The following is a 9,210-nucleotide window of genomic DNA, read 5'->3' as shown; positions in this document are numbered from 1 at the left end:
CATTTTGGGACATTAAATGTGGCTGTAATATTGTTTTTCTTGCTATAATCTCCTTCCAAAAGACTTTAAATACTCTGAAAATACTTTATGGTATTTAAATGAAGGTTGAATACAGAAAAATAACCATCTCACAGGTTCCTGGCACTTGATATTAAGTAAATCATATAACAGGCATGGTCATTGTACTAGTTACTTCCCCTGAAATAGGGTCTTTTTTAAATATTTGATTAAATACAAAGTAACAGCAGTATTCACTTTTCAAAGTTAACGTTTAATGCGAAATACTCCATATTTTAAGAAAATAAAAGGAAACGCTTTAATGCTGATCACATAAAAAATCTTAAGGGGGCAGGGGACATATTCGAATGATGGCCCCGGTCAAATTTTTTAATAACTCAGACATGGTGTTTTGAAGGTACTGATAACTTCTGATATTTCTCTGTCATTGTAATTCTTTCTTGTTTGTGTGTAGGAAATGAGATATATTTTTGGGTTTTTACCCGAAACTAAGCATTTTGGTGGCTTTGTATGTATTTCTGACTCTCCGAATGGAGGTGAAAAAGTTAAAAATCAAGCTTTGACAGTTGGCGCCAAACAAGTAAGAAATTTCAGATTAATTTTGTGAAAAATCTAAACGTATGACAGACACTTTATTTGTCATTTCTGAAAATGCCATAGCTTACACTGCGTGTTACTGATATTTTTAAAGGAATCGGGCGGATTCTGGAGTATGCTGCACCTTCATGAAGATTGCCCATATTGGTATATTTTAGGTGTGATTTTGGCTGGGTGGGGGTAAATATAAATTGCTGTCAGTCATTTTTTGAAGGAGCAATGCATGCAAACTATTATTTTCTTCAATGTATGTCATATATCATTGAATAATGCTGTGCAACTGGTTATCTGCCCGTGAAACAGATTTTGAAATATTTGGAATTGTGTTTCTGGTCACACTGAAATACAAAATTTTTCATTTTTAGGTCCCCTGCCCCCTAACGACAGGGGCGGAGCCATATTTAACACAGTACGTGTGACGTCAAACGCACTCGTCACTGCATTTCAGGGTTCCCGCTGTCGCTCGCCAATGGCGCCAAATGCGACAATATATTAATTCTGGCGCATGAAATCTTTAATTGGCGAATTTAACTGGCGCCAACGTAAGATAAAAGCATCCGACAACTAGTACACTTAAATGTCATAAGCGGCCGCGTCAATTACATAAGCGGCCCAAATGTGAAAGGTCACGCGCTATTAGTTTGTTTATCAAACTGTATAATCGGGTACCGTATAATCAATTATGTCATCAATTGTGTGACACTTCGGGAACATGTGAAGATGAAAGTGTCAATGTGTTAAATGGAACAATTTACGTCTTTCATTCTCTGACATGTGTGGTCAACAGGTGTTAGTAGCGAACAGAGAAGTGAAAGATCGTCCGTGATGTTGACAAACATTGAACTTTCGGTAAGTTGACTCGTCAACTGATTAAAAATAATTACAGTTTGAATATTAAATCGGATGACAATTAAAAGAATAATTTCACCAATGATTGATCTAAAGTCACTGTACTGCAATGTTAATATTTTCATATCTGAATGTAAAGTGCTGAAGTGTCTATTCACATGCAAACCCTATTAAAATAAACAATACTTTTCACAGTGTCTATTCTAGGACGCGCGATTGCGCGATTCTCGCTAGTATTTCACAGATCGCGCACAATTCAAAATCATGTGCGTGAAAATCGCGCATCTATAAAAAAAGTTAATAAAATCGTAAAACTTCCATCCCCACTATATTTGGTTGTTTTGTTTACATTTACATCTGAAACCGAAGGGAGGTAACTGTTAGCTAATTATAATAATTTAGTACCGTATGGTACTGGTTACGTGAGTTGACGGAAATTAACGGAATGTTCCGTACCAACGGGAACTAGTGTGCTCGATCTGACAGTTGGGCGCCATTTAAGTGTAGTAAATAATCAAGAAAAACGAGGCAATTCCTAGCTTGGCTACGATCTAGACGCGAAAGATAGGTCGATTGTTTGTATTGTCAATCCCTTTATAATCAATCGCGGCAGTTCTGTAATAATTTGTTTTCGTTTAAAAATTAAGGGGGGACAACTTCTGCTGCTTAAATAAATAACTCCTCAGTGTTAACTTAATGCAGACGATTTAACATTGGCAGTTTATTTTGGCACCCCTTGATTTTGAAAATCGCCCCCTTTTTTGAAATAGAGGGGGGAAAATCACCCCTATTTTTCAATTCCTAGAATAAACACTGCTTTTCATTGTTAAAAATACTAAGTATCTATTTTATTTTTTGTTTTCCTTGATTTTTAGATGAAGTCAATTTATAGTAATGTTGTTTTTTTTTATTTTGTATCTGTAGATCACCAGATTGTCGTGTAGAGACTGGGAAAGATCTTGGCTCAGTCCAGCCTGTGAGAAGAACTGCTATACTGGCAAAATGGTGGAAACAGGACCTTCTATGACTAACTTAACATGATGTTTTTGATTACATTTATGCCGTCATGTGTATTTATTTAAATGGAATTTGAAAACCACATATTAGTATGTCTATATTTTAAATAATAGACATGTGCAGCTGTAATAAAATGAAATATTATAAATATGTGTTTGTAATCATAATGATATATAACTGCTAGCATATCTTAGCAAAGATAGGCATGTCTCCCTTGCAGAATTATTGGCTCCAACTTTGGAGCCATTGGCTCCAACATTTTCTGATTGGCGAATTTGGTGGCGCAAACTAATTTTGACCCAGAGGGAACCCTGCATTTGAAATAGAAATGAGCGATTATTTCATACTATTTCACGTTAAATTTTAAAGAACATCGAGCTCGCTTTGAGGCTTTGCCTTTTTCATATTATATTTAATGTAAGAAATTATCCTTTACTTAAACATTTAACTACATTTAAAGATAAATATCTAACCCACGCCAAAACACGCCTTTCCTCACGCTGACCAAATTCCCGCTCTACCTCCAAGTAGAAGAGTATTCAACAATAATAAAAATTAGCGCAAAGATACGAAAACATCAGAAAGTAATAAATAACAAAAAGATGTATTTCGGACCCTACTACACAAGTCGAGATTAAAAACTATATAACAGTAACTACACATCGTGCTAATTTACTGTCCTAGGATGATAATTTGGTCTTAACGGTACATGGGAAAGTCCAAAAACGGGGTTATCTGGATTATTATCAGATATCGTTAAAGTAAATACTTATGTATTCTATATAGCATAATTCTTACTGTATAGTTTGTGTATTACCGTTATGGCTCTGCCGGTACATCGAAGTTATTGTAACATTTAATGTTTTGTACTCATACGTTCAAACCCCACGTAGTGCCATTATTTTTTATAACCACAATTTCTACTTCTTACTCTGTTTTTTTATAATTATTATTTATTTATTTTTCGTTTTCCTTTTTGTTTTCTTCTTATAATATTTATTTATAGTGTATATTTATTTTTTTATTTCTATTCTATTTTCTTTTTGTATGTTATGATCGGAATGTAATAAACTATTCAATCTCATATGTATGTATGTATATGAAAAAACCGGTCATACTTGTTTTCTTAACAATTGACTGTTCTGAAGTAAAAAAGTGTCTTACCAGTAGTCGAACTTCTGTCTGTACGGGTAAAACACATTACTGACACAGTTGCTCTACCTACTGCGCTAACAAGACATATGATAACATGTAGTTTTATTTCCTTTTTTATAGGTTGTGGCATTGATCTGCTTAACCTATTTTTCGCATTGTTATTGGTCTTTGTTATGTAAACAAAGGCTCAAGTTATCATCCTAGGACAGTACACAAAATTAATTTACCTAAGGTTATATTTATTCAAATACGGAACAAACTAAACCGAGATCAATAGGATCTTTCAATAATAGTCAGCAGTTTATGAATGTATATATTGTCTTCAACAATGTTAACGATTATCTTTTGTTCGTTAGTTTTGTATGTGTTATCAACGGAAAAACACCTCGAACTGTTTTTATATCTTCATCTTTTTATTTTAACTGGAAAAACAAAATACACTCATATTTTTATATTTTTGTAAAAAGTATAACTAAGATAGCACATGTGATAGAATAATGTATTTGCTATACATTGTTAACCTAATTATTATGTCTGGCGATGTTGAATTTACATCGGGACCAATCGTTAATAAAGAAAACTGCATTTCCATTTTTCATCAAAATATTAGAAGCATAAAAAATAAACTCGATTATATAAAAGAATTTTTCAGATATGGATACTTTTTGTTTTACTGAAACTAAGCTAGATGTAAACTTTTTAGACAGCAATTTACAATTTTCGGGTTTTTACGGAATACCGTTAGGGCCATCGTGGCTAGACTTTCTAATCCAGAGGGCGACAATGCGACAGTGCGTTAGTGCGATGATGACAATACGACAGTGCGATGACGACAGTGCGATAGTACGATGACGACAGTGCGACAATGCGATGACGACAATACGATAATGCGACAATGCGATAGTGCGATGGTGACAATGCGATAATGCGATGGCGCCAGTGCAATAACGTGATGACGACAGTGCGATAATGCAATGGCGACAATACGATAGTGCGATAATACTATCGCGTTGTCGCCATCGTACTATCGTACTGTCGCCATCGCACTATCGTATTGTTGTCATCGCACTGTCGCATTATCCCATTTTTTTGTTTTCATTCCTTTTTTGTTTGTTTTTGTTTATTTTTTTTGTATACTGAAAACGTCTAAATAAAATTATAAATTAATAAAAAAGTAACATTTTATATCAGAAGATATGGGACAGATATTGCCAAAATCGATACTTTAATTGAAATAAATTCTTAGATAGGGGAAATACTTATATAAAATACACGAAAATGTAATAAATTGTGTGGAACTTTAAAACAAGTCGAAAGATTTCAGATGAAAATGATATTATATTGACATTTAAAAGATGCAAACAATATTTAATTGGTCAGTAGTACATAGAGGATATTTGTTTGTTTCAGTGTAAGATCGAAAAATAGTTCACCGAGTGAACACCAGATGTAATATTTTCCACGAGTGGCGTAGCCACGAGTGAAAATATAATAGCTGGGGTTCACGAGTGAAATATTATTTGATCTTACATGTAAAACAAACAAATTTTCTGTTTATTTCATGATTTTTTAACGATTTTTACACCATTTTACTGATTTTTGCCGCGTAACGTCATGCTCTTATCTTCATGACGTCATCAAATAATGACGTCACAATGTTGAAGCAAAATATATTTCCATGATTATTTTTAGATTTTAGATGTTTTCAGCACAACGTTCGTAAATATTTACGAACTACAGTTATCACTTACATTTTTTATTATGATTGACTACATTTCCGCTGAAAAAAACATTCATTAATGATAAATATTTTATTTTTACGCCAAATATAGTTCGGCTACTGTGAAATTATATTTGGTAATCATTACTGTGAAATTATCAGAATATAATTAACCGTTATAATTCAGTAATCTACTGCAAAACATGTAATAAATAGTGGATATTCAAGTTTTTTCTATAAATACAGGATTTATTTTTATCGAGTGGTATGAAAATAAGATCATTTTCATCTGAAATATTTCTATTACATTGTATATTAAAGTTTTACACAATTTATTGTATAACTCTTTCAGTATTTATATATAAAATGTTTCTTATTATTAATTAATAAGTTTATTTAAACATTATTAGTATACAGAAAAGAAACAAACAAAAAAATAATAAAAAGGAAAAGAAAAAACAAGAAGAAAAAGATTTATTGACAAAAGTAAAATTATCCGTCAGCTTATTCGCCAGCAGTTTAGAACCGTCCACCAGAAGGCGATAGTCGACAATGCGATAACGAGATGACGACAGTGCGACAATGCGACAGTGCGATGAAGACAATACGATAGTGCTATAACGACAATGCGACAGTGCGATGGCGACAGTGTGATAACAATATCGATCTGTCGTCATCGTACTATCGAGTTATCGTATTGTCATCATCGCAGTGTCGCATTGTCGTCATCGCACTGTTTTATTGTCGTCATCGCACTGTCGCACTATCGCATTGTCACCCTCTGTATTTTAATGTAAAACCACGATGGCCCTAACGGTATTCCGTAGGTTTTGACCATGTCTATCGTGCCATTCTGGAGGTTTGCTTGTTTATGTTTCTTCTTTCACAAGACTAAGACGACTATTTAACATAGAATATCTCCTTTTTAAATCTATTTTGATCGACTTCAAAGATAAAAATCAATCTAACCTATTATGCACAATATACAGACCTTCCCACTATAAGGTTGACTTTAATGATAAATTAAATAATTGTAAAGAAATAGCGTAAGAACAAAGCCAGCGTTTAATAATTGTACGGGATATAAATGAAGATCAACTTGATACAACAAATCATAAAATAAAAGATTTTTTCAGTAAATAATATGATTAACAGTATCGAAAACCTTATTGTTTGGTTTTATTAACCTGTCAATTACATACTGATTACACGGTCGATGCACACAGTATATATTTATCTTCGGTAGATTTTCGGTCAGTTCCGTGAGATGTACGCTGTACGATGGAATTTAATTTAATTTGTATCTATAAACTAAAAGCACTCAGCGTTATAGCGCAATAGGGTAAAGCACGAGTTTATAATCTAACTGCCACACGTGTTTTTAAGTTCGAGACCGCGTTGGTCCATGTTTTTTTTCTTTTTAATACTTTCAACATTATTGAAGCTATATATGATTATTTCATATTGTTTGTTTTGTTTTATTATGCTTTACTTAATTTTGTTATATGTCTATACTCATTTAAATAACATGTTTAAGAATTCATTTTAAAAAATAAAACGGTTTAAAATCAATAAATGTATTTTCAATGCCGTAAAACACACTACAAATATGTTCCTTTAAAATATACTGCAAAAATAAAGAAAGAGTTTTAGTGGCAACAGTAAGGATCGAACCACATACCTCTCAATTATCAGCGTTCTCTTTACCGACTGTGCTATCGTGAATTAACGAAAACCTTCACATTAAGCTGTTGTGACTTTCAATCAATGACTTATATACTCCACATTAATTCTCGTAAACTACACAGACCAAACCAAAGTGGAATCGAATATTTAAATGAGTCCTGTAATGCATTCATAATTGACAGGTCAATAAAATCAGACTATACACGAATTACTCCATATACGCAAACACTGCTCGATCCAATTACCATAACAAATAATATCCATGCTTTCAGTGTGGCCATACCACGTGACATTGACGTCATTTTCGGCATCATTTCCAAGACAAATATTGCTCGATTCGGACAAGAAAATAGTCATAAATATTTTATTTCTGTACCAATTTCTTTGGGATATGCACCAGTCTACGGGGAAAAATATAAGCTTTCCACAGAATATTGGATAATCGTCAGTTTATAAGCCATTTTATCAAACACTTTGCATAACCTTGAAAATTGCTTGTATTAGAGCGGGCTTCAGTTGCAAGCTATTTCGTTTTCTGGCGTTATCTGGTCTTCGCCATGAATAAAAAGTCAGGTTTACATCAACCGGGAGTACGGAAGGCAAAACTCTACCTAAATATGTTCATATTTTTATAATGAATGACATAAATCTTACATTTTTCTTCAATTGTCAATTCTGGCACCAGTTCCAAGTCGAAAAAAAGGACTACAGTTTAAAGCAGATTTTAGAATCCGTTGCAAATGCGAAGCAACATGCCTACCGTTCTCTTTCTACAATTAAGTTTATCATTGTTGATCTTTCACAGAGAGATTGTGAAAAAACTGATTGTTCCTTAAAGCAATAACACTTATACTTGTATCGCAATAGTGCACGTCAAATCACTTAGATTTAGTCCTGTCGGAAAATAATATTTTGGTTTCGTTTTGAAGATGTTTTAAGTATTGCTCATCTTATCCTATGTAGTAACATGTGTTTTATTCTATTTCACAATGGCGAAATTGATAAGAAATATATGTGCTCTCAGTAAGAGAAAGAGTTAAAATTAAAAAAACACGTTTGTATGCTATGGAAAGGGTTACACTTTAACGCGAGTGTTGTAAAGCTAAAGGTATTTTTTCACTTTATTTTTGTCAAGAGTTACTGACAAACACTGACACTCGTGAATGTGACAAATAGGTTTTTCTGGCTTCAAAAGAGAGACTTTTAAAGGTTTATATTTTTTCTGGATTTGTCGTATAATAAATTTCTATAGAGTTTGATAAACGAAATCACAATTTGAACTTGGAACTTTGCCGTGTAAATCTGATAGTATTGTTACTTAGTTGCATTACTTATGATTCTCTATTTATCAAAAATACCCAAAATAGCCATGAATAATATTGAACGAGAATGGACGCCATGTGGAGTAAACAAAGTAGAAAATAGTAAACAGATAAATGATTTTACAAACCAATAGCCATTGATCACAGTCAAATTTTTTGAAAACAAAACATTCAAAAAGACGGAAATAACAATGATTATCAATAATTATATAAATATTTACATTAACATCTGTAATAGCAACATCGGCAAGATCTAAGACTAGGGTCCATATGACACTGATGCGTCCATTGAATAATTGATAGCTAACAATTGCGATTACATTTGAAGAGTATATTCAATCTTTATCCTTCAACTGTCAAATGACTTACTGCTTTATTTACATATCAGATAATTCACTTATTTAGTATATGCGTCATGTTTATCTTGTTTTAGATTTTAATGTGTGATCCGTTTTTAAATCGAAAATGCTACAAAATGCCAGTTGAGGACATCTGCAGGTCATGCCGCGTGTAATAATCCATGCATTTACAGCGAATGACCACATCGATAAGAAATAGTCCCAAATAGCCCTATCGTTTTTATTCAGTTGAAAGAGACATTATTGTTAAAAAGGTTCTACTCGATTTAAATGTTTTCAAACCATAAATATTCCGTTCCCTTCCTCTCTTTACAATGTATATTGGTGAGCTCTCTGATAAAGCATAATTAACTAAATTTGTCAGATATGCAGTTTATCAACAGAAATAAATGCAATTATAAAATAGATAGTATTTAATAGTGTTCTTAAGTTAACGAAGTTATATCCAGTTCACGAAAAACGTTTACCGTGGGTATGAAAACAGGAT

Source organism: Ruditapes philippinarum, unplaced genomic scaffold, assembly GCF_026571515.1.
Source record: "Ruditapes philippinarum isolate M1 unplaced genomic scaffold, ASM2657151v2 ctg305_1_1_1_1, whole genome shotgun sequence".
In the NCBI taxonomy this organism is placed as follows: Eukaryota; Metazoa; Mollusca; class Bivalvia; order Venerida; family Veneridae; genus Ruditapes; species Ruditapes philippinarum.
This window is presented reverse-complemented; position numbering follows the sequence as displayed.